Genomic DNA, 23443 nt, shown 5'->3' with positions numbered 1-23443 from the left:
TTGAGCCTTTGCGTCTGCCACTATTCGTATCCCTTACTTCTTTTTCTTTATCCTGCAATAACTTCAACTTCTTATCTTAGGTAACGCAATCACTCATACCGCCTCGCAGTTTTCAGGGTTTAGCTGCGTTGCCTTCCATTAGGGGGATCGGATTTCACGAGAATTTAGAAGCGAAATTAATAAGCCGGAAGCAAGCCGCGTCCAGCCTCTCATCCCCTCATACCCCAGTTAACAATAATGCGACAAGCACACAAAACAAGAGCGCGGAATTTTAGTTGAACGATCCCAAGAATCCACCTCCCGGCCACTAAAGGCCGGTCAGCCAGCACTTCCTTCTCAGAGCTCGAACAAAAGGTAGTGTAATTGAATCGCTCTTTGGAGCGGTAAAAATGATCCGAGGTCTCAAGGTCTGCGGCAAAAGGGAGGCAGCGGATTCTTAAATGTACGTAGCTATCGGCATCATCATCGCGATGATGATAAGAAATTATTATTATATTCATCATCATTTTTTTCTTGAAGCTGTATTGCAGCATCGAACGCCTCTCGCGATGATCTGTTACCTCGGTCTCGCATCAGCCGAACCCATCCTAGACCTGCACGTTTTCTCATCTCATCACTATTGCTAACCATCGGCCATCATTGGCTGCTTCCTGACTACACCGGTTTGCGCTATGTGTAAGTGTGAAGAGACCATCAGTCATCTTATGTGCCACTGTTCTCGCTTTGATAACCAACGCCAGACTTTACAGCGTGCCTTGAATAGACTGGACGACAGGCCATTTACAGAAGCAAAGATCTTGGCACCCTGACCTCACAGCCAACAGACTTGAGTGCCCGACTATAGAGATCCTGCACCTAACTTAGTGCATGTGAAAGTGTGGTATAGACTCATGTTTTCTTTCTCTCTTTCACTCCCCATTCCCCTCCCCACGTGTAGGGTGGCAAACTGGACTCAGTCTGGTTAGCCTCCCTGCCTTTCCGTCTTCCCTTCTCTCTCTCTCTCTCTCTCGCCCTACACCACCGGTTATCGTAGCATTACACGATCTCATCAGGTATAGTTCCTTGTCCCGATTTCATCTAAAATATCATTTCATTTCATTAATTCTTTTTATTTATACCGCCGCGTCCCTAGTAATTGACGTGACGCATATCATTTCCCGTTCCATCGTTAGGAGCGACGTCGTTAGCTTCCTTTGAAAGTTGAGATGTGAATGCCGAAAGAGCTAAAGCGGCGCGCAAGCTCCTCCACGGCGTCTCTCTCTCTCGCTCTCTCTCCAAAGCTCACGCGAGTCGGCAGCGACAGCGGCTCAACGGTGGGGGGGCTCGCGGCGCTTGAAGCCTTGTTTGTATTGGCGGCCCGTGTTTACCGAGCCCCGCGCGTGCGCTGGCTCACCGTTCACCGCGGCTCGAAGGGGAAGCGAGCCGCTGGCCAGGCGATGTCCAGCGCCGCGCCAGACGGCCGATGACGTCAAAGAGCGCAGCGGTCGTTCGCATCCGCCGGCGGGATGCGAGAGGAGTCAGTCTGCCGTGTTTTCACGCTCGGCCGCGTGCTTTCGACGCACGCGCAACTGTGCGCTGTATTGGACAAGGCTCAGCAGGTTGGAGCGCGGCACGCTCCTAGCCGTCGTGTTTATTTATTTTATTATTTTCTTGCTCGGTGTTTGGCTGGGTTTTTTTCCCCCGTCTATTGGTGTCCGACAAGTAGGAAAGGGTGCTCAAATGCGAGAAAAGTTGCGAGGCGGGTGACTGACGGGTGCCCGCTAAACTAAGAAGTCGTGCGCTTTGTAAGCGAGTCACGATACTCTGTAGTACGCGAGGGTTCCCGTCATGCAGCAGGGTTAGCCTCCCTGCTCCACTTTCTTTCCAAAAAATTTTCAACCGATTGGGGCTCTCTCTGCTTAAAGAAGAGTGCCGTCTTACTTTATACTCGAGAGACACTTACTTCGGCTTGACAGATGAATCACAACGCAAAGCGCACCTGTTACTGCTTTCGCAACTGTACCGCTTATAGCGTTGTTAATCTCTACTGGAGTGACTAAAAAACAACAGCCACATCGTTGCCAACTTTTTCCGTAAAAGAAAAAAGAACGTAACTGATCATGGCTGTAACATCAATTGTTCCAGCGCGGTGCGGAGAAGAAGGGGTGGTGCGCGACATACTAGAAGCAATTCATGACTGAAAACCGGGTATAGTGGTCGCAAGCAGGAGGTACGCCGAGTATCCGTGAAGACGGTTTAACGTAGTGTGCACATAACTAGCAAACCGCAAGAGGAGCCTCTAAGCTCTAGAAACTTAATCGAAGCGCACTAGTTTGTGAATCTGCTGAAAATAAATTATCCGTTCTGCAGAGATTGCAAGTTCACAGACAAAAGAAAAAAAGATGATTTGAAACAACATTTTTTTCTTGTTCAATTTATGCGGCAAACCTCCGCAGCGGTGACGTCTGTTCGTGATGTCGCAGGATTTAGGATCTCTTTCTTTTTTTTCGAAAGTGTTGAGGCAGTTTCCCTTTGCAATTACTTTGTACAATTTCTCAGGCTGAATGTTTATGATATTCAGTTTAACTATTTTTAAGCAGCTAATATATTATAACCTCGGTCGCTGATAGCCATGATGTGTAACCTCACAAGAACTTCTAGAACTTGAAACGCGACATCGCCACCGTCTTTGAATTTTGTAGGATTTCTTTTGTTTTGTTTTATTTGAGTGGGGGGCCACGCCTCTATGCTTACTGAAAGCACCCTCTTGGGTGCCTGAGAGATGTCGCAGGCAACTTCAGCGCGAGGTCTCGAAGCTGGGCTATTTTGTCTTCACGCAGCACGGCGAAGAGCGCAGACGACGAAGCGAGAGACTGCAACAGGGCGTTTGTGGTGCGTCGCGTGTGTTCTGTTCGAATCCTCTAGCTGCCTTCTGCACTGCTCACCATGTTAGGTTGTTGCAGTATGACTTCACATTTGTTCATTTGTTTCGCAAAACTGTCCATAAAGGGATAGCTAACGTGATCGAAAAGTGCGCGGATAGTGATAATCTTCTCACAGCGTTCTTTATGTCCCAGTGTTTTGAAATACATCAGCTCAGCGTAATAAATACCAAGCTCGGTGAACGAATGTCCTTCTTCCTTGCCTTCGTTAGTTCAATGAATTGGACTTGGCACCTACAGAATAAACCCTGCCAGACGATACTATTTTATATTGATGAGCTAGCAGTTCTTCATCAATTCTAACGGAATCGCTTGCATTCCGTTAGCATCCGATGGTTCTTGATGTAGAACACTACCTGTAACATGTTTTTTCGTAACGCCAAAAGTTATTGCGCACTTCCACATAATATCAGCGTAAGTGTGTTGTATGCTTATAGACTTCGTACTGATGTACTGCACCTTCGGTTATATCCTATGGCCGCTATATTTCTGTCATTGCCGCAAGTCAGCTATGCGTCTCTGAATCCACATACTAAGTATTTCTTTTTGGTAAAATAAATAGAGAAATAAATGCAAAAGAAAATAGCAATGACAAAAAGAAATCTTGCGTAATGCTCCTGTAAAGCGTGCTTGCTCTGTTCAACAACCATGCTGTGTAACAGAGCAACTTTGAGCAATGACTGTGTGTTGCTTGAAGCTGCGTATTCTCGGATTCAGAATTTTTCACTGTGTACGAGTAAAATAATAATTAAACATATTATGCAGATATTTAATTAAATTCCTAGTGGCCTTGAGTTCATAAAGGATTCCTGCGAAAGGTGGCGTTGAGAACAAATTAAATTACCAGACTCCGGAAAAGAAAATTGGCAGTTCCGCCAAATTGAAAAAAAAAAAAAAATACCGCGCTCCTAGACGTCTACCGGAAGAATTTCGTTTTACTGTTTATAAATGATACCTGTAATTCTGTATACTGTCCGCAAGCGTGACATGACTAATTAGGAAATGACAAGGTAGTTAAGTGAGCCGCAACGAGAAGGGTAATATACGATGATTCTCCAATCATAATGAAACACATCTGGTAGCACGTAAGCGTTGTGCCTTATTTCCTTTTAACTCATGCGCACTTGTTGACTGGGTCAGTTAGCTTACAAAACTGAGGAAGCAAAATTGTATGACGAATAAAAAGGGGCACTTGTTTGGAACATCTTGCTACTTTGCGCTCACCTTTCATTCTTCATTTATTTTTTTTTCTTGCTCGAATGTCCACGCCAATAATTTTTCTTCCGTCAGTCTTGCAACACATTGTGTGCGTATTTGATAGCGAAGTATGTAGACCTTGAACTTGGTCAAATTAAATTGCATAAAAACTAGCTATTGGTTCAACCATCACTCGCATCACGTGGCCCTTTTGTATATCCACATGCTCAGATTAATCATAAGTTGGACGTGTCTATATTCTTTATTTCGTTTTTGTTTGTAATGATTTGTAGTTAGTTCTACAAATGCCAACTGGCTTGTACGGGTACGGCTATAATGAGCGCTTTATAGTTTAACATAGTTCAGCTATTTCGGGCACCCCGGCTGGGAGTAGTCTTCAGTGTCGTCATCTGAACTGAGATGGCAGGCTACGAACGAGGAACTTATTTTTTAGATTCTTTTCTTTTTTCGCCGCTTTATACTTTTCTATATTTCTTTGCCGATTGGGCTTATTACCAATGATATTGAGATAGAAGGCTCTTTTTTGGCCTATTTTATTAGGTTCGTATAACTTAATAAACTCGACACATGCTTGGAACCTCCCTGTTTCGTCTCCCACAGAGATCCAGTCTCGCAAATAAGTTAGGTGGAATCCCGCAAGATGGAGGAATTGTCATGAAATTTCATTTCATTTCATTTTCATTTTATTACCTTAAAGACCCCTTGCGGGGTATTACATAAGGGGTGGGTGGTACAAAAATACAGGAGGTTGTCCACTATCTTATTTTGAAGACAGAATACTCGTTACTTCATCCACGAAGGCAGATGAGGTGGTGATGGCAGCGACGTGGTGGGGAAGGCCGTTCCAGTCTTTAGCTGTACGATGAAAAAATGATGACGAGCAGGTGACAGTGCGCGCGCGAGGGCGAGCAACATTTAGTGGGTGGCCTGTGCGCAGCGATATGCGTGAAGGTGGTACAATGTAAGGTGCGTGGCGAAGCGAGCTGGTGAAGAATTTATGGAATAATGATAAGCTCGCGATACGGCGACGGTGCGCTAATGTGTCCAAACCAGACTCTACTTTTAATGGTGATACGCTGATATCATATGAGTATGTCGAGTGAATGTATCTTACGGCGCGGTTCTGTATGGATTCTAATGCGTTGCTGAGGTAAATCTGGTGAGGATGCCATATGGGTGATGCGTATTCGAGTTTTGGCCTAACCAGTGTTTTATATGCTAGTAGTTTTACTTGTTGAGGAGCGTTGCGGAGATTGCGTTTCAGAAATCCCAAGGTTTTGTTAGCAGATGATATGATGTTAGTTATATGCGAGCACCAGTTTAAATCATGCGTGATCGTAATGCCTAGGTACTTAATAGAGTTTACAGTGTCGATTGGGGTGTCATTAATTGTGTAGATAAAGTCATGCTGATTACGGCTGCGGGAAATTGACATAGATTTACATTTATTATTGTTTAGTACCATTAACCATTCATCACACCAGGCTGTAATGTTGTTCAGGTCATTTTGAAGATAAATGCAGTCATTACTATTAGTGATAGTTCGGTAGACAACGCAATCATCAGCAAACATACGAATCTGAGAGCAAACATGCAATGGAAGATCGTTAATGTATATTAGGAACAGGAGGGGACCTAAGACTGAACCTTGGGGTACGCCTGATGTTACGGGAAGAAATTCTGAGCTAGTATTGTTAACACTGACGGACTGTGATCGGTTACTAAGAAATTCTTTTATCCATGCTAGGACATTGGGATGGAAGTTCAAGCGAGAAAGTTTTAATAATAAGCGTTGATGAGCTACTTTATCAAACGCCTTTGCAAAGTCAAGAAAAATTATATCGGTCACAGTATTAGTATCTAGATTTGAGTGTAGGTCATGAAGAAAAGTAGCTAATTGAGTGTCACATGACAGTCCTTTACGGAAGCCATGTTGCGACGGATGAAAAAAGTTATTACTGTCTAGGAAATTCATTACGTGTGAGTATATGACGTGTTCCATTATTTTGCAAGGGATACTAGTTATGGATATTGGACGATAATTTAAGGGTGAATCACGGTTACCTGATTTGTAGACTGGAACGACCTTGCTCTTTTTCCACTCGTTAGGAAGCGTGCCTGATGATAGTGATTGGGAATACAGCAGGGTTAAATACATGGCAGAGATGCGCTTTGTGTTTTTTAAAAGCTTTGACGTGATATCGTCAACACCAGCTGATGAAGATAATTTATGATTATCAATTAGTGCGGATATTCCATCTGGCGAAAAAATAATATCCGGCATTGGAGGACGACACATTTCCCTTTCATAACCTCAATCTCGTAAACAAATTCTTGAAATAGCTCATTCATATGACTGATATATAGCTAATGATGTGTAAATGATGTGGAATAGATGTAAAACCCACCCCTCTGAGAGGATTTTAATGACAGTAAACTGAACTGAACTGAAATTTATCGTCATGATTATAATATGTTCTCAGTATAGTGCAATGAAGTTTACGTTTTAAGGAGCATTATGCAATTAGGGACTTTCACGAAAAGAGTTTTTAAAAATACATACAGAATATTCCGCAGATATGCTTCGAGAAGTGTGTGCTGTGTGTAATTTGTCAAAGGAAGTGTGCTTGCGCGCGTGCGTGCGTGGGTGTGGGTGTGGGTGTGGGTGTGGGTGTGTGTGTGTGTGTGTGTGTGTGTGTGTGCGTGTGTGAGAGGGAGAGAGAGAGAGAGTGAGAGAGAGCATCTGACACTTCTGTAACTGCGCTATGTGATTTCGACGTGCACTAGCATTACTGCTTGCAATAATGTTTGCACCCTTTCCTGACGTACAGGATAGCAAACTGTATGACCGTTAGGTTAACATTCCTGACTATTACTTTCTATCGCACTCTCATTCTAAAGAGTGCCCTATGTTAGAGGGCCAAAAGAAGAAAAATAGCGGTGTCAACCGATGATGTCATGTCATGTTTTGTGTGTATGTGTATAAATAAGAGTGATGCGCGATGTCTACTGAAGAAACTATGCGGTAGATTGTCCAAGGAAACTTGGTTCATAAGTGATGCGCAGAACTCTCAAATATGTAATACATATTCTGGAGTAGAATTCAATATTACGTTTAAAATTAGTCGGTCTGTTTAACAGCAGTACATAGGCTTCGACGAGGCACTGCCTGTACTGAAAGCTCCCTGTATAGGATAAGAAAAACTAACAATGCTAGATGATCATGTGAAGAGCCTGAAGAAGACATAGAACACCTTCTTCTACACTGTAAAAATCATGATACTTCCCGCAAGAACCTCTCCAACATACTACACGGCTTGGATAGACGGCCTCTATCTTTAGAAAAAATTTGGGTCCATGGCCAACAGAAAACTTCAAACCATCGCTACAGTTTTTGGAGGAATCAAAAACATCACAAAAATACTAAATCACACAACAATTATTGCTCGCATTGTTATTATTAACAGGTACCTTTAATTACATGTTCATTGTGTCCTCGTGTTCAAGTAGCAATTGTATTTGTTGCATTTAGAGCGCGGCATTCAAATGCCTAGCATCTTTTGTGTGTGATTGCAAGCTTTGAAACAAGCAACTTTGGAGCACATTCACAACGTGCACAGATTCCGGCAACATGTATACACAGATCGTTCAGTAAAACTCAACAGCTCTGCTGCTGCAGTCATCATCCCGGCAAAATCTGAGGAAATCAAATTAAGAACTTCATGTGTGACCACATCGACGGGTGCAGAACTTGCGGCGCTCCGTGCTGCACTTCATTTCGTTAAGCAGAAGCCAACGCAACAATGGGCAGTATTTAGTGACTCCAAGGCAGCCCTTCAGTGCATACGAAGCCCAATGCGCCACAGAGCCAATGAACAACTGGCCTCAGAAATTCGGCACTTATATCATCAAAGCCATGACAAGGGACACAACATAATCTTTCAGTGGCTTCCAGGACATTGTAACATCAGCGGGAATGACCAGGCAGACGACGCCGCCCGATCTGCACATGAAAGTGGTCAACGAGGCTTCATTCCGCTTTCGCGAACAGACGCTGCGGTTGGGTTGCGATTGATGTCCCGTGAGTGTACTTTGCCCATGTGAGACTCAAATGTTTTCACCATGTGTCGGTTGCGTTCGTTGTCTCCGGGCATACGGATGCACCTCCCGCTTGGGTCACCACGACGTGAACAGACCATGCTCTACCGTCTGTGGCTAGGCGTTGCCTTTACGGACTCATATGCTTTCCTCATTGGAATGGCCAACAGCCCCACGTGCGACACATGCAACATCGACGAGACGCTCGCACATATTATGTGTGTCTGCCCGCAATATTGTGCTCAGAGACAAGTGATGTGCAGAGTACTGGACCAGTTGGACAATCGTCCACAATCAGAACTAAAATCTTTAGGCCAATGCTCCGAAAGAACGTCCGCGTTGAAGGCCTTACTCGCGTTATTAAGGCTCCTGCGGTCTACGGGGCTTCACGACAAGCTCTAAGAATGCCGCCCCCTACCGCTCTGTAGTGTACGCGTTTTGTTTGTGCTTGTCTTCCTTTCTTTCTATCTCCCCCCTTCCACTCTGTTCCTCTTTTTATCCTCCTTAACCCTTCCGCCTGCGCAGGGTAGCCAACCGGAACTACCTCTGGTTAACATGCCTGCTTTTCTCTGCATTATTTTTTCTCTCTCTCACTTGCTTTTGTAAACGTTTATGCTGTGTGAACTCATGTGTTGCGTGTGAACACTTCGGTTTTGTTAGTATTTATGCTATGTGAACTCTTCTGTTGCGTGAACATTTATTTATATTGCAGTACTGAGACTTAGTACGTGAATGTTCGTTCATGTGTTTATTAGTCCAGTCTGGTGATTGTCGACAACTTTTCGATAACTGTCATGTAAGAGAAGAGGAGTAGTCGGCGCCACACATCGGCACCTACCTCTCCTTAAACACACATAATAGAAAAAAAAGGAAAACCTAAAACACAGACGTCGGAATCAGAACAACCGGCGTAAGCCACGCGCACGATAGAGATTGTGTTTGATGTAAAGGGAAATGATGAGAAAAGAAATATAAATAAATGATCAGGACAAAAGCAAAAGCAAGACGCTCTTGTACGTGTTTACGCACTACTGGCCATTGGATTTTTCACACAAGAAGATTCCGGCTAGAGCGGTATGAAAAACAATAGCGACGCCCTTACTGAATGGCTTACACAGCTGTGGTTCCGTTCAAAATCCCGAAATAGCATCTTCGGACACTGGCCGACTACCTACGCAGTCCAGAAACGAGGCCAGCATATGGGGCTATCGCATACGTGCAAGAGCAGGCAAAAAATGTACTCCTCAGCGTCTTCGGGAGCTGATTGAATGAGTTATTGAAAGGTTATTTTTACGCCTTCAAGGCTCCTTGTAATGAGACAACAAAAGCAAAATTATGCGGTCAACACCGCGCAAGGAGGAATATTGATAGTAGCTGCAATAACAGCGACGATGTTATCTTTTTACCGAGTGCAGTCGAGAACTTCACCTAGAAAACTGAATTGATAGAACCACTGGAGTTAGCGCAATAAAAGTGAGCTGAAATATTAGGCATGTCAAGGCGGATGCGTGAACGGAAAAGTAAGTGTATGAATTAATTAGGCGTGTTATGGAGAATTAACAAATTATGTCAGTTGTGCTTGCGAGCTCTATGAGGTATTCATTATCAATGTCAAGAATAACTTATGCCTGTAGACTTCATTCACTATCTACTGTATTCGATGAAATTAACGTACGTTGCCTTAGGAGGTCCTCTTGGCGGTTGGGTTACCTTGAGGCCTCCTACTTCACCAATGACTTCTATCCAATATAGCTGTACATTTACTGCTCAGTTAACTCTAAAACTTTAAACTTCAACCGGAAACTCCAGAGCTACCGGGTGTGTCAAAATAAAAATTCATACAACGATGAAACGACAGAAAGTATATTTCAGAATTACGTAATGGCAGGATGCCTTTATAACGAAGTGCTTGGGTGCTCCGAAATAATTCGTTATACAGGTTACTTCGTTGTAAAGGTTGTGCACCGCACAGCTTTCAATATAAGCGGGACATAATTATTATTTCGTTATACAGGTCATTTAGTTGTAGAAGCGGTCGTTGTAGATGCGCTCAAGTGCATTAAAGGTTGTGGGTGCTTTTCGGTAGCACCGTAGGGAATTATAAATTTGCACTGATTCGAGTTTTCCTTGGTGCTTGCCGGGACATGAAATGTTTACCATTTACGCTTGCCTTGTCTGGCATTTCTTCCTTGTTACACTCGTATATACAAAAAAAAGAAAATTAGGAATCACCAGGACACTTTATGCTAGAACACTTTATAGTAGGACACTTTATGCAGCCGTTGGAGAGAGAGAGATAAAACTTTAGTATGTCCTTGATGGGGTTCAGGCGTGGCGGGGTCGGGAGACTAACCGACTCCAACCTAACCGACTAACCGTGGCGGGGTCGGGAGACTAACCGACTCGGGAGATTCCAGCCGACTCAAGGTTTGCTGTTTATTTGGATTGACCGACAAGTAAATTTCGCTTTTAAGTACAACAAGAAAGCAGCGTACATGAGCTCGACGCATGGGGTGCGTTTCTTATATTTAAACGGATCAAGAACACGTGCCTATAGCGTACCACGTGACTAAATACTTCTTTTTTTCTTTGCTAACTCGACTGACGAAAGTTCGTGACCAGAGCTTTTCTGGGGATATGAACACACTGCTGCCATAATGCGGACGAAACGGTCTGTACAGTACAAGCTCTACCGACGCCAGTATGTCTGGCAGCGCATTCCGACGAGCTGGTAGAGCTGCGCGGCTGGCGGTTCCTTCCGTGCTCTCAAACGATCCTCGACTCGAAGCTCTTCCTCCATTCCACCGTGTTGAGCACAGTGTCGTTCCTCGGCTCAAAAAGAAAAGAATACACGCTGCGATCATTTAGAATTGCCGTGTAGTGTCACGAAGTGTCGTGACCACTTCTCTCGATGAGTGGCGCTGCTATCCGCTTTCGTTGAGCCGAGGCGTGGAGTGCGTTGATTGGAGGAACGTTCTAGAATACGGTGGTTACAGCGATAGCTCACCCCGGCGTCCTGCTGTGCGCGTTCTCACCAAGTCTAGGGGTCACATGGTTGCTTCGGTGCTCCAATGCAGCCTGCGTCGCTGGCCGCCGCTCGAGTGACCCAGCCTTTCAAGCGCGGCCGTGGATTACCATTTGGCACACACCACAACTCCGCCACACGCGAACCGGTGTGGAACAACTGCTTCCCTGTACAAAAAAAAATGATTGACAGCAATGTGCAATGTGACGTAACAAGGGAACTGGGGAGGACGTATTAAGCGGGATTTCGAAGGAGTGAGGTGCGCGCCGCCAACTTTGGTGAGCGCACCGCGGGAGGCGAGAAAAAGAAACCGACAGTGTCGTACTATAATTGAAACGGGAGCGTCTTGTTGCCTCCTCTCTATCGGGCCGCTCTCGACGCGCTTGTTGGTCCTCGATGCGCGTGCTTCGCGTCGCGAGATTCAGATCGGCGTGCGGGGTTCTTGGCTTGTGCCAGCCCTTCTCGGAGCGGCTGCCTTCTTCAGAGAGTGAAGTTGTAAAAACCTTCGCAAACCTCTCGGCAAGTTATTGCTATGGTAAATATCCCTTCATTATTAAAAAAAAAAGCTACTACGTGCCTTGGCTTCATAGGGTGGCACTGTGAGACCACTAGGAGTAAACCTGGAGCTGCAGTCGTTCAGTGTCAATAATAATTTATATAGATGTGTAACTGTATATCTGTATAAGTCTACCCCCACAACGCATTTGTCGTTTCCCTGGCGGATCCCGGAGGTAATGCAATACCGGGCCGACCCACGGCAGAGGTCAGGTAGGCTTCGAGCACTCCACCATTAATAATAATAATAATAATGATAATGATAATGATAATAATAATAATAATAATAATAATAATAATAATAATAATAATAATAATAATAATAATAATAATAATAATAATAATGAAATCAATGAAGGTGCATTGTTTCAACTCGATGAGTATACTGGAATAGTTTGTGAACAGCATATGGACTCACGCGCAGGAGGCGTCGCCGTATACACAAAGGACAAAATGTATGCATAACCATACAACCTTGAATAGCAAGTGGACAGTGTCAGCGACTGCGCGGATGTCTGTGCCATACAAACGAAATACGGCATTATGATATCCGCAGTGTATATATCTCCAGGCAATCCCAATTGTGATACCAAGAAGTTCATGGCCACGCTAGAATAGCTTGGTCAGAAGTGCCACAACAATCCAAGTTACTCAACTACTCAACAACGGTCGTGTATAGATTGAACTTTCGCCAAAATTCTGTCTCAGGCGTTGCTTGCTAGATTGATGACGCTGTTACAGAGCAGACAATTGCGTTTTATGTCCGCGATTAGTTCATTTAATTTCACCAATTTGCTTCGCTATAATATTTCACTATACTTTCACTTCTGTGTGCCAGTAAATGTACATGATACATGACAAATACTCTCAAAGTACCTAATTATTCTTGATATTCTAAACAAAAATTTTTTACTGTACTGTTTCGAAACGATTAAGATGGAACAAATTAGAAGTTAGACAAGTCTAATTTCGACGTCAACTATCTTGCGAAGGAAAACCAACTTCGAGAACGTTGGCTTCACAACATACAAAGTGTTGGGACAAAGCCAGAGGTACGATCTTTAGGCAAACTCATATTGCCCATAGGTTATGTGACACCAGCGCTTTATTTCGCTTAAGCGTTATTGGTACGAAACTCGATGCTTGGCTAATTTCCTCGGAGTTGGTCAGCGCATGAGGCGTTTAACTCAGTCATGCTCGCTTCGGCCATAAAAGATCAAAACGAGATGGGGAATTACTCGATTTCTAAAGTCAGAGAGCGCTGCCCTACCTTATTTTGTCAAACATGCGGAACTTCTTTTGCCATGGTAGACACTGTTACACTTGCTAGCGTAAACGCATGGAGAGCGGCATAAGCAACAAACATTTATTTTTATCATTTCATTTTCCAAATGGAGAGTCTTTCGAAGCAAGAACGTTGCCAGAGCGGTGTGGTTGGTCACAGCGTCAGAAGACCTCGCCACTGGCGGTGATGCTCTCGAATGTTCCTCCCTGTATTTTAGTGTTCGTACATCCGCATTCGTACGTCTCTAACGTTCCGAATTTGCCCGCTTTCAAGGTGTGTCAACAATGGGGTGTCCACACTGCGCTACGCGACGTTCGGGGTGTAAAATACTCGCCGAAATGTTTCACGTGTTACTCTTCAGCAGAAGCTTGATGTGGGCGAGTTGGTTTTGCATACTTGAAGAAATGAGCGCTGCGAAGACGCGAACTAAAGGAGGAACATGTACGACGGACGCCTTGTCCATCTGTACGTGTTCCTCCTTTAGTCCGCGTCTTCGTAGCGCTCATTTCTTCAAGTTACTCTTCAAATCGTCTAACCTGTGAAGCGTAATAACAACGTGATTCTTGAGCGGCCCGCGGGATGTGGACGTGCCAACACCGAGAGACGCCATGCCTGAAGTCCATCGGAAGTAAGCTCCATGTGGTCACTGCTGAAATTTATCTCGTAAGCCGTGACTCACAAGGAGAGAGAGAGAAAAGAAAAGCAGATGGTCCTATGTCGCACCACCGTAGATTCGGTTTTAAACACTGCAATCGCTCATCACACACTATAACAATGCGATGCGAAACAGCAGTGATACGTTACATGCTATAATTGACTTCTTCTATCAGTAGAAATCAGGTCTTTAAAAAGTATTGACACCATTGTTCCCTTTCCACTCTCCACTCCGCTCACTCACTTCTCTCAGCGACGGCTTTCTCAAAGTAAAGAACACCAGTCGAACTTCGAAGAAAAAAAAAACCATAAATGGCGCAGTTTGGCTGCGCCTCAGCTTTCACACCTTAGTAAAATAGGTCAGAAAGTGATATGCAAATAGTACGTTTCTACTAAGCGCTGTCCGACTCCCTAAAAAAATGGCATAGTTCTGTGCATACATAACTTCTGCATGGCCTCCGAAATGGCAGCGTTCCGCTGTTAGCGCAACGTCCTTCTGCCTTGAAAGCATAACCTTCGGTATCTCGAAGGTTATGCTTTCAGCGCACTGCGATGTCGCCGCTCGCAAAGCTCAACTCGTGGTGCACCAGCTAAAATCCGTGGAAAAAGCCGAGGTATTTTCAATAAATTGCTCTTAAGGCATCTAAGACGTGGGCAGCCAAAGGCAAACTCTGAAAAACATGATGGTGTCAGCTGCAGGGCATCAATACGAGAGAGAGAGAGAGAGAGAGAGAGAGAGAGAGAGGAGGGAGGGAGAGAGAGGGGGGAGGGAGGGAGAGAGAGAGAAATAGTTGAAATGCTTTGTTAAATGAAAGATTAGTCTGTAGCTACAAGCTTGCCATGCTACCTCAGGTGTTTACGGCGCCACTCCAGAATATAGCGGGTGGCAGCACACTTCACGCCGGAGTAATATTACTTAAGCACGTATGAGTTCGCCATAGTGGACTATTTGGGAGAAAGAAGTGCAGACGGTGCGAACACTTCGGTAGTGCTGTGCGCGTGCGACCCATAGATGGGCCCTTGCACGACACTGCTCTGACAGACAAGCGGTTTCCATTGACGCGTGCAAAGCGGGTTGGCCACGTTCGATGGCGGACCTCTTTCTCCGGAACCATAATTTCGTTACACAGGTGCTTTAAGAAAGAGGCCGCAAGTACGAGAGTGGCGGTAACATGGCCCTCTGTCGCCGTCCGAGCTCTAGCGGGCAATTCTACTCGTGACCAGATATCCGGCCCATCGCGTGACATGAGACATCTACCGCGGTGGTGCCAAAAAAAGGCCTCGCTTCTGAGAATTCGTACTACGTCTACCCCTCGTCGTCTCTATTTGTTCGCACTGTGGACAAATTGCAGGGACAGCACGTTTCCTTTTATAGCGCTCGCCAACCACGGGGCCGGCCACATTTGCTGATGTTAGTTGGTTGGGAAAGACAGCGATTTTATCTTGTGATGCTGCCACGTCCTTGCGAAGGTTAGGTATGCTATCATCGAGCTGACTGATCGCGACCACTTCGCATACGCCTAAGGCGGGGGTCTCTCAAAAATTTGGCCCCGGGTTGGTCTTCTCGTGAGTCATTCTAACAACTTCGACACGTAAAGGTATGAAGAAAGTTGAAGCTCGACTGCGAGGCCATTATGAGACTAAATGACAATGTAGTGGTGGGATATACGTGACAAGTATATATATATATATATATATATATATATATATATATATATATATATATATATATATATAACGCGATGAAAGGGGATTAACTGAGGGGCCCGATTTTTATTAGTCACATCATCAGAAGCCAACAAACACTGACACCAAGGACAACATAGGGGAAATTACTTGTGCTTAGTAAATGAAATGAAGTAACGATAAATTAATGCAAATTAAAGTGGATGACAAAACAACTTGCCGCAGGTGGGAACCGAACCCACAACCTTCGCATTTCGCGTGCGATGCTCTACCAATTGAGCTACAGCGGCGGCGTTTGCCCATCCACTTTCTTGGGTATTTTGTTGATGATATGACCATATATATATATATATATATATATATATATATATATATATGTATATGTGCACGCACGCGCGCACACACACACACACACACACACTCACACACACATACACACACACAGACTAAGACTTACCAAGTTAGGCTGTGGTGTTGACACGGTCAAGTACTCAGCGCAAAGCGACGGCGCTCCAAGTGGAGGGATTGTTAAGTAGGCTAAAGCTACCCATGTTGATTTGGAAGTTAGACGCGCCTGTGCGTCACAGATTCCGGTTTACGATAGCTTTGGTGGATGCATGGCACGGACCACATGGTATACTGTCGAATATATTATATACGCTGCTACGAATGACGAAGCTTAGCTCCGTGTTTGATACCCTAAACTAGTACGATGTCGCTATATGCCAGCACCCTGCGAGCCTGCGCGATTCGAACCGGGTCTTTCCTGAGAGTTCTGCCTAAACGACAATGACCCAAGACCGTCATTTCGCAAGGGCAACGGGATTCTGCAAGTATCTCACTCCAGTGCCAAGTTTTCGTAGCTTTTAACTAAATAATCTATTATAACACGTAAAAATTCAATCGTACTTACATTTTTCGGTGCATATCGATGATTACCGTAAGGGGGAGAATCATATTTCTCGCCGAAAGTTCGAAGTGTCTTACAGAAGCAGTTTAATTTACCGCATACGTCTACTGTATACGTAGCCTTGTTGCTAGTGTGGTCATAGGGAATATATAGAACACATTTCGCAGACAAATGTATTTCAGTAGAGTGATTAACTAGCTGGATGACTGCTTTTTTAAATGTAGCAAAAAAAAAAAAATATTGGGCAGTGGAGTAACGATTTAGCGCAACGAGCTGCACTAAAAGCATTGGCAGCGTCCTTAAAGTGAACCTTCGATGTCGTACTCGACGCCCTAGATAGACGCATTTTCTTTGTGCAGAGAATGCTTACATCCAACAAAAATATTGCGAGCAGATTCAAATTACGCAGAACGCTGCGGTTCGATCAGACATTTGTGCACGTGCTGTAGCTCAGCTCTGACTTTATTGATTTTCTTCAAAGTTCGATAGCGCACAATGACTGGGCAGGATGCTGCGTGTCTCTCGGCAATTAGGTACTTCCGATGAACGAACCAATTTGATAGATACCGTATATATTTAGGCAGTAGCAGGAAGTCGACATTAGGCGAACTTGAACTTTTATCTCGTAAATGTAGTTATAAAAGAAAAACAACAAAGCAAGAACAGATCTTGCGCTTAACACTACTGAAGTCCGAAAGCGTAACTAAGATTTATTATCATGCAACTAGAATAAAACACAGTGTACAAGCAAAGTTGTCGTGCTTAAAAAGAAGCCACTACAATGACTTAGTGGTATCTGACTGCACAGACGGTATATTTCTTTCTTTCTGTATTTCTTGCCTAAAAATTGAAACTGTGGGGTTTTGCGTGCCAACACCACGATTTGATTACAAGGCACGCCGTAGTGGGGGACTCTGGAATAATTTTTATCATCTCAGGTTTTTTTTTAACGTTCACCTAAATCTAAGCAATCGAATGTTTTCGCACTTTCTCCATCGAAAGTCGGATTTCGGCCAGCTTCGAACCCGCGACCTCGCGCTCAGCTTCGAAACGCTCTTTCTTGCCTACAGGTGACGCGACAGTCAGCAGACCTCCGCGTGCATCTATCTATCTATCTATCTATCTATCTATCTATCTATCTATCTATCTATCTATCTATCTATCTATCTATCTATCTATCTATCTATCTATCTATCTATCTATCTATCTATCTAATCTTTTCCTTATATCGATCACTGTGTCTGTATTCTGAAACATGAGCCCTGTACGGGCAGTTTCGCAAACCGGCACGATTAAAAGCTCTCACGCAGGTCAGTATACGCTCTCCGGGCAGGTCGCGGAAGAGCGGCCGCCAGTGCGTCCGTTTTCGCGGCGAAAGCCAGCGCCGACTCGGAGGCGCGGAGTGAGAGAGAGAGAGAGAAGAGCGAACCGGCGCACGTCCTCTCCGTTTGGCGGCGGTGCCCCTTCGGCCTCCGAAATAGCTGGCGCTGCCGGCGGCGGCCGGGAGAGCCGGGCTAAAAATAGACTCTCCTCCAAGGTCCCCAAGAAAGCCTTCTCGCGTACGTCTTCCCTCGGCGCTCGGTGACCTGCTATCGCCGGACGCCGCATCCATGCGAACGTCCCCTTGGTTTCTCTTTCTCTCCTTCTCGTTTTGCTCCTCACCCCGCGGTTGTCCTTTTCTCTCTCTCCACCCCGCGGTCCTGTCAGCTCTGCCCGAGAATGTAGGCCGCGACCAGGAGCCGCGTTTGCATTGTTTCTCTTTGAACCGGACGCGGCCAAGCGCGCCGTTAATGGTGCTTTACCGCGAACGTGGTAGGACGTGCAGTTTATAGCCCGTTCTGCCTGCACGTGTTTGCCCTTTTTGGATGTCACTCTCTCGTTTATCGCTGTTTATATCTTTAACGTAGTTCTCATCTCCAATGCATAACTTCACTGATTATAGCGCAAGAACGTAGTGTTTGGCGATTTTGAATACCCGTGATTTCTCTTTATTGCGTACTGCGCTATTTCCCTGTCTTGTTTTTAAATTACGTGTTATACTCTAAGTGTTACCTTGTTTCATTTAATATTTGCCTCTCATTATGAGTGTCTTGTGTAGGGACTTATATAGTAATAGCACAGCGAAAAGCACTGAACACACTTGAACATTTTTTATGAAGAAACAGGCATCCTTAACAAATACTAGGTATTGCAATGAATAATCACACGATGCTATTATAACGTTCTTCTACTATTTGTAATTATTAGTGCCTGTATATTACGTGTTATACATTTTTTGTGCGTGAATTATTTGAACACTGTGTAATTCCTTATCTGTTTATATGCTCATCGTAGTCTACATCACGGCCGTTTGTGTGTGTTTGTGACTTTGTTGACGAACTCATTGTGGTGCAACTTGCACTTGACTTTTATGCTGTTATGTTCATGGGCGTATAGGACTGTGCTGTGGATTTCTGACCGTATGAAGTGATTTCTTTTCATTTTCCTACATATCTTTTATATTGCTGTTTCCGCTATGAGAAAAGGAGTAGCCGTCACCATTATAAGGTGACTACGTATCTTTCTTTTATTTTCATTTAAATAATAAAAGCAGTTTATTTTATTAGAAGCTCTTTCTGTCAATGTTTCTTCAAGGCCTCCACCTTAACCCAAATGTTGTGGAAACGTTTTGTGATGATATTGCGTAAGTCGACAAAAAATTGAAACTGGGCGCTGACTTGCTACAAATTTAACTTAGCCACTTGCGTGCGTTTAGTGCATCTTTCAGAGTAATATTTTTCGTAAGTGGTGCCCGCGTTTTTTTTTATCGCACGAATTAATAAGATGTCCCACCTATTCGACGGACTCGTCTCTCATTTGGTGACTCTGGCGAAAATTACGAAATTGATGCGATCACTCCGTTAATTGCAATTTCCTGCAGCGTCGAAGTGTTTCGCACATGCAAGGAACAGCACCACCATACCGAGGTTGATATCACGGGTAACAGAAGTACCGGTAGCATTCTCGGTAATAACACCAGTGCAGTAACGTAAACTGAGAATAGAGGCCGCGACGGATACTTGCTAACCGCAATTTTCAGCAGCATCACACAATCATCCTCATAAAGAGTGATTATTAAAAAAAAATGGTTATGAAAAATATCTGGTGAACCTTCCCTGGCTTCGCATGACTTTTTTCTATTCCGCGCGAGCCGATACTACGAAAAGCGGCGGGAGTTGCCGAATTTGTTCAGCTTACTCTGTCGTGCCTTGCAGTGGCGCCTTCCTTCGTATTTGTACGACGCCGCGACGTTCGGCAGCAATCTCCCAAAGTGCATGCGCCTGCGATAACGCCGAGGAAACGTTTCATTGTGATTGGGGAAAAGAAGGAAGGTAGGGGGGGGGGGGGGACGATGCTCGTCATCGCGCTAACAATTACCTTGCGGTAATTTGACGCAACGAACGTCCGACAAAACTTTGTTTATGCACTAATGTGTGCTGTGTGCGTTTACCATTGTTCCGGTTTAATCAATGCTTCAAGTGTGGCTCGAAATGCTAATGGTCGGTTTTTTTTTCTCTCTTTTCTTTCCAGGTAAGTTCCTACCATTGACTATTCCAGCCATTCCATTAGGGTGGATTATCAATCGCAAGCTGCGGCATGCCGTGCAGGTAAAGCTTTGTGCACCTCATGACTGACGATAGCTCACCGTGTACATCTGCTTCGTGATCATTCCGTAAAAGTGTCTTCCTTTATGATTTTTTTTTCAAGTACATGTTTGCACTTAGAGCGCGCACTCCATGGTAACCTCTTTTACGTCAATGCTTAGAAATCTTTAAATGTACTTTTTTTTCAGTGTTTTTATGCTTAGTCCATAGGCTTCCTTCGATATTGTTTTGTTATTTTGCTGCCTCTTTTCTTTTCCCTGTTGTTTCTCTTGCCTAACATTTCGGGACAGCAGGCCATTTCACTTTCCAAGCCATCCATATTTCGCAGCTTATAGTAGACTTTCTTTTCATTTCTCTCTTTCCTTTAAAAAAATCAAGCTTTCTCGGAAAAATGAGATAGTGAGTAACTTATTGCGTGCGTGTAAATCTCTGATTGTCACTTCTTTAGGGCAGGAAAAAGAAATGAATAATATATCTTGTTTATAGGCTCCAATGTTTCATTGTGGGCGTAGCAGATAATTTTGCAAGTGTCTCCCATTTCTCTTACAGAATTTAGTGAGTACCCTATAACGCGCGCCTTCATTTCTTATAATTGGTTGTTTAGAGGACAAAAAGGAAATTGATATTAATCTTTCTCGTTTCTAGGTTCTCCGATTACCGTTGTGGGCATAGTACATAATTTTCCAAGTGTATCCACAATGAAGCGCGCCTAGATTGCCTTTTGCGGCAGATAAAAGATGCCTTAGGAGACACGCATACAGCCTTCTCAAAATGCGAGGCCATTCAGCTCGCGATTGTGAGCGCGAATTTAAAAGCCTGGCATCGCGTTTGTCCTTTCTAATCTGTGAAGTGCGCGACAGAAAGCTTCAATGTACAGGGGCACGGGGGGGGGGGGGGGGGGGGGAGGTCACTTTAGCAACCGAGCTAACCGACAGGCGCTGTAATATCATTTGTCAGAGCGAGGGCCAATACGTCGACAACTCATAGCCACTGGAACGTTCCTACCCCAAATGATTTAGTGACAACTCACCGCCTTCATGGTTCTTCCTCTTCCTCTCGGATTTTCGCAGAACACACTGAAAGTGGCGGTAACACCGCTACCAAACTTCGTTACGTCATGATCTGGCGGCTTCCAGCTGTATCAAGTGCATTCACCATTAATAGAACACGCCACTGACCAATGCCAGGAAATAAGTGAGGTTCTGTCAAACTTTGTTTTCATCAACATACGAAATCTACATGGGCGACCGGCAGTTACAAGGAAAGAAAAAAAAAGTGGAGGGGTTGTGAAGGAATTCTGGGGCTTTAAGACCATGATATGATTATTAGGCGCGCCGTTGTGGGGGACTCCGAATTAATTTTGACCACCAGGAGATTCTTTAACGCGCCCCTAATGCGCAGGACACGGGCGTTTATGTATTTCGCCCCCATCAAAATGCGGCCGCCGCGGCTGGGATTTGATCCCGCGACCTCGTGCTTAGCAGCAAAACGCCGTATATATCTGCTATGTCACTGCTGTGGGTCGATGGGGAGGAGCAAGGAATCTGTACAGATTCCGAAACGTCGATGTAAAAAAGAGCGCAAAAATAATTGTGCACAGGACCTGTACTTTTGTGCACTCTTTCTTTTTTTTTATTATTCTCGTCATTTTTCGCACTATAATTTTTTACCTTTTCATTATGAACCAACTCGCCTAAGAAAACGTTTTGCTAATCCCAAACCTTCGTTCTGCTGTGTAACATTGGTCGTTGACCGGTTTCATTAATTATAATTTCGCCTGACTAGACAATGTTCTCCGTCCAACTCTCTTACCTGCTATGACGTCATACAGCTTGCGTAGTGCAGAGCAGCGCTTTATGCGAGTTCCTTTCATCTCCAGCGTGACTGTGGGACACAGAGAATAAGAACAACAATACGACGCCTGCGACCTCGCGTGAATACACCATATAAGCGGCACTGGCGTCCAGCCCGTTGTTCACCTTTAGTGTCTCGCTAAGCACCAACACGGCAAGCAAGCGGGCACTTTTCCTTTTTGCCCGTACGCTGGCGATGCCTAATGAACGAGCACGCATTCGAGCGTGCTCGAATGGCTGCACCCCGGCGTCCGGACAGGGGAAAAGGAGTATACGTGCTTCGAGCGATGGGTACAAATGAATCGGAGCCGGCGCTGATTAGAAATCGATGTGCGTCATACGTTTCCCCCCCCCGCTTTGTTCCCCTCGGCGCACCATCGCGGTGCATTTGTATACGCGCGGGTCTCATTGTCTCCGCTCCCCGCTGACGTTCACCGCGAGCCCCTCCCCGCGCCCTTCGTCGTTCCAGGCAAATCAGCTCCTTCTTGATTTAATGAGAGCGGCGATGTGGAGGCGAACTGGACGCCAGGGCCTTGTGGGTTCTTCTATATGACGTACGTTCGAGGTGAGCCGGCTAACAAGAGCACGGCAAGCAATCCCCACGACGTGGTGCTTATTAAGGAGACGATGCAGCGTTGTTGCGAGTCGGAGCGCCGTGGGAACAGACAGTGCCATACAGGGGTGGGGTAGAAAGAAAATCTACTGCAATCGTAGGGCACGTTCAGGGCCCTCGGTAGTTGTTTAGGGTGATACATTATTTTCAATGAATGAATGTTTGATGTGGCGCAAGGGCCAAGTATGGCCAAAGAGCGCCATATTATTTTCACTGATATGCATGCGATGGAATTACGCTAAGTATTGTCACGTTGCTGTGACGGTGAAGGACAGAACACCACGAGTGCTGTGAGTTAAGGATATAAGTATTTATTGGTCAAACTTGTGCCCGGAAAAGGAGCAAATGCATAAAAGGAGCACAGACAGTGGTCATCGAATCCGAACTCACGGGTGGGGTGCGTCGGCTATTTATACCCGAGTCGTCGCACACTCCAGAGTAATCGCTAGCACTCGAGTACATTCGCGAATGTACTACAACGCTATTCTCGAGACGTGCGCAATCTGAGCAGACACGCCTCCTTTGCTATAGAATGCGCGACAACGTTCAAGAAGTACTTCCTCTCCCTTCTGCCGATATCCTGCCTAGACCCCGACTGCCGCCCGCCGGGCAGTCATGTCAGCAGCCGTCCCGCACAACGCGTCCTTTAACACGGATGGGAGCTGCCTCGGAGAACGTGCTTCTGACAACCGGCCAATGTGCTTTGCGTGCGGCTACGCCGGTCACATCGTACGTTTTTGTAATCGTGTGCAGCCGCCTAGCGCTGAACCACCCATGACAAGCCGGTCCAACCGTCCATATTGCGGCCCCCCCGTCGGCTATGTCGCCGACATCGCGCCCGACCACAACTGCCCGCCGTTCACCTTCTCCACGCTGTCGCTCACTGTCGCCGACGCGACCTCGCACCGTAACTTGGGACAAGGAAAACTAACCGTCGCAGTCCAAGACGAGAGGGCTGCGACAACGTCGAAATGTGAAACT

At 45.2% G+C, this 23443-nt stretch overlaps 1 protein-coding gene across 1 annotated transcript in view; it reads left to right on the top strand.

Moving 5' to 3' along the window:
• Positions 1 to 23443, top strand: part of Shal (Potassium voltage-gated channel protein Shal) — a 254023-nt gene that overhangs the window by 102026 nt on the left and 128554 nt on the right. The gene's annotated exons all lie outside the window — the stretch shown is intronic.

The sequence above is a fragment of the Dermacentor andersoni genome, chromosome 6 (genome assembly GCF_023375885.2).
Source record: "Dermacentor andersoni chromosome 6, qqDerAnde1_hic_scaffold, whole genome shotgun sequence".
NCBI lineage: Eukaryota > Metazoa > Arthropoda > Arachnida > Ixodida > Ixodidae > Dermacentor > Dermacentor andersoni.
Note: the sequence above shows the minus strand (reverse complement) of the source record. Positions and strands in the feature narration are given on the sequence as shown.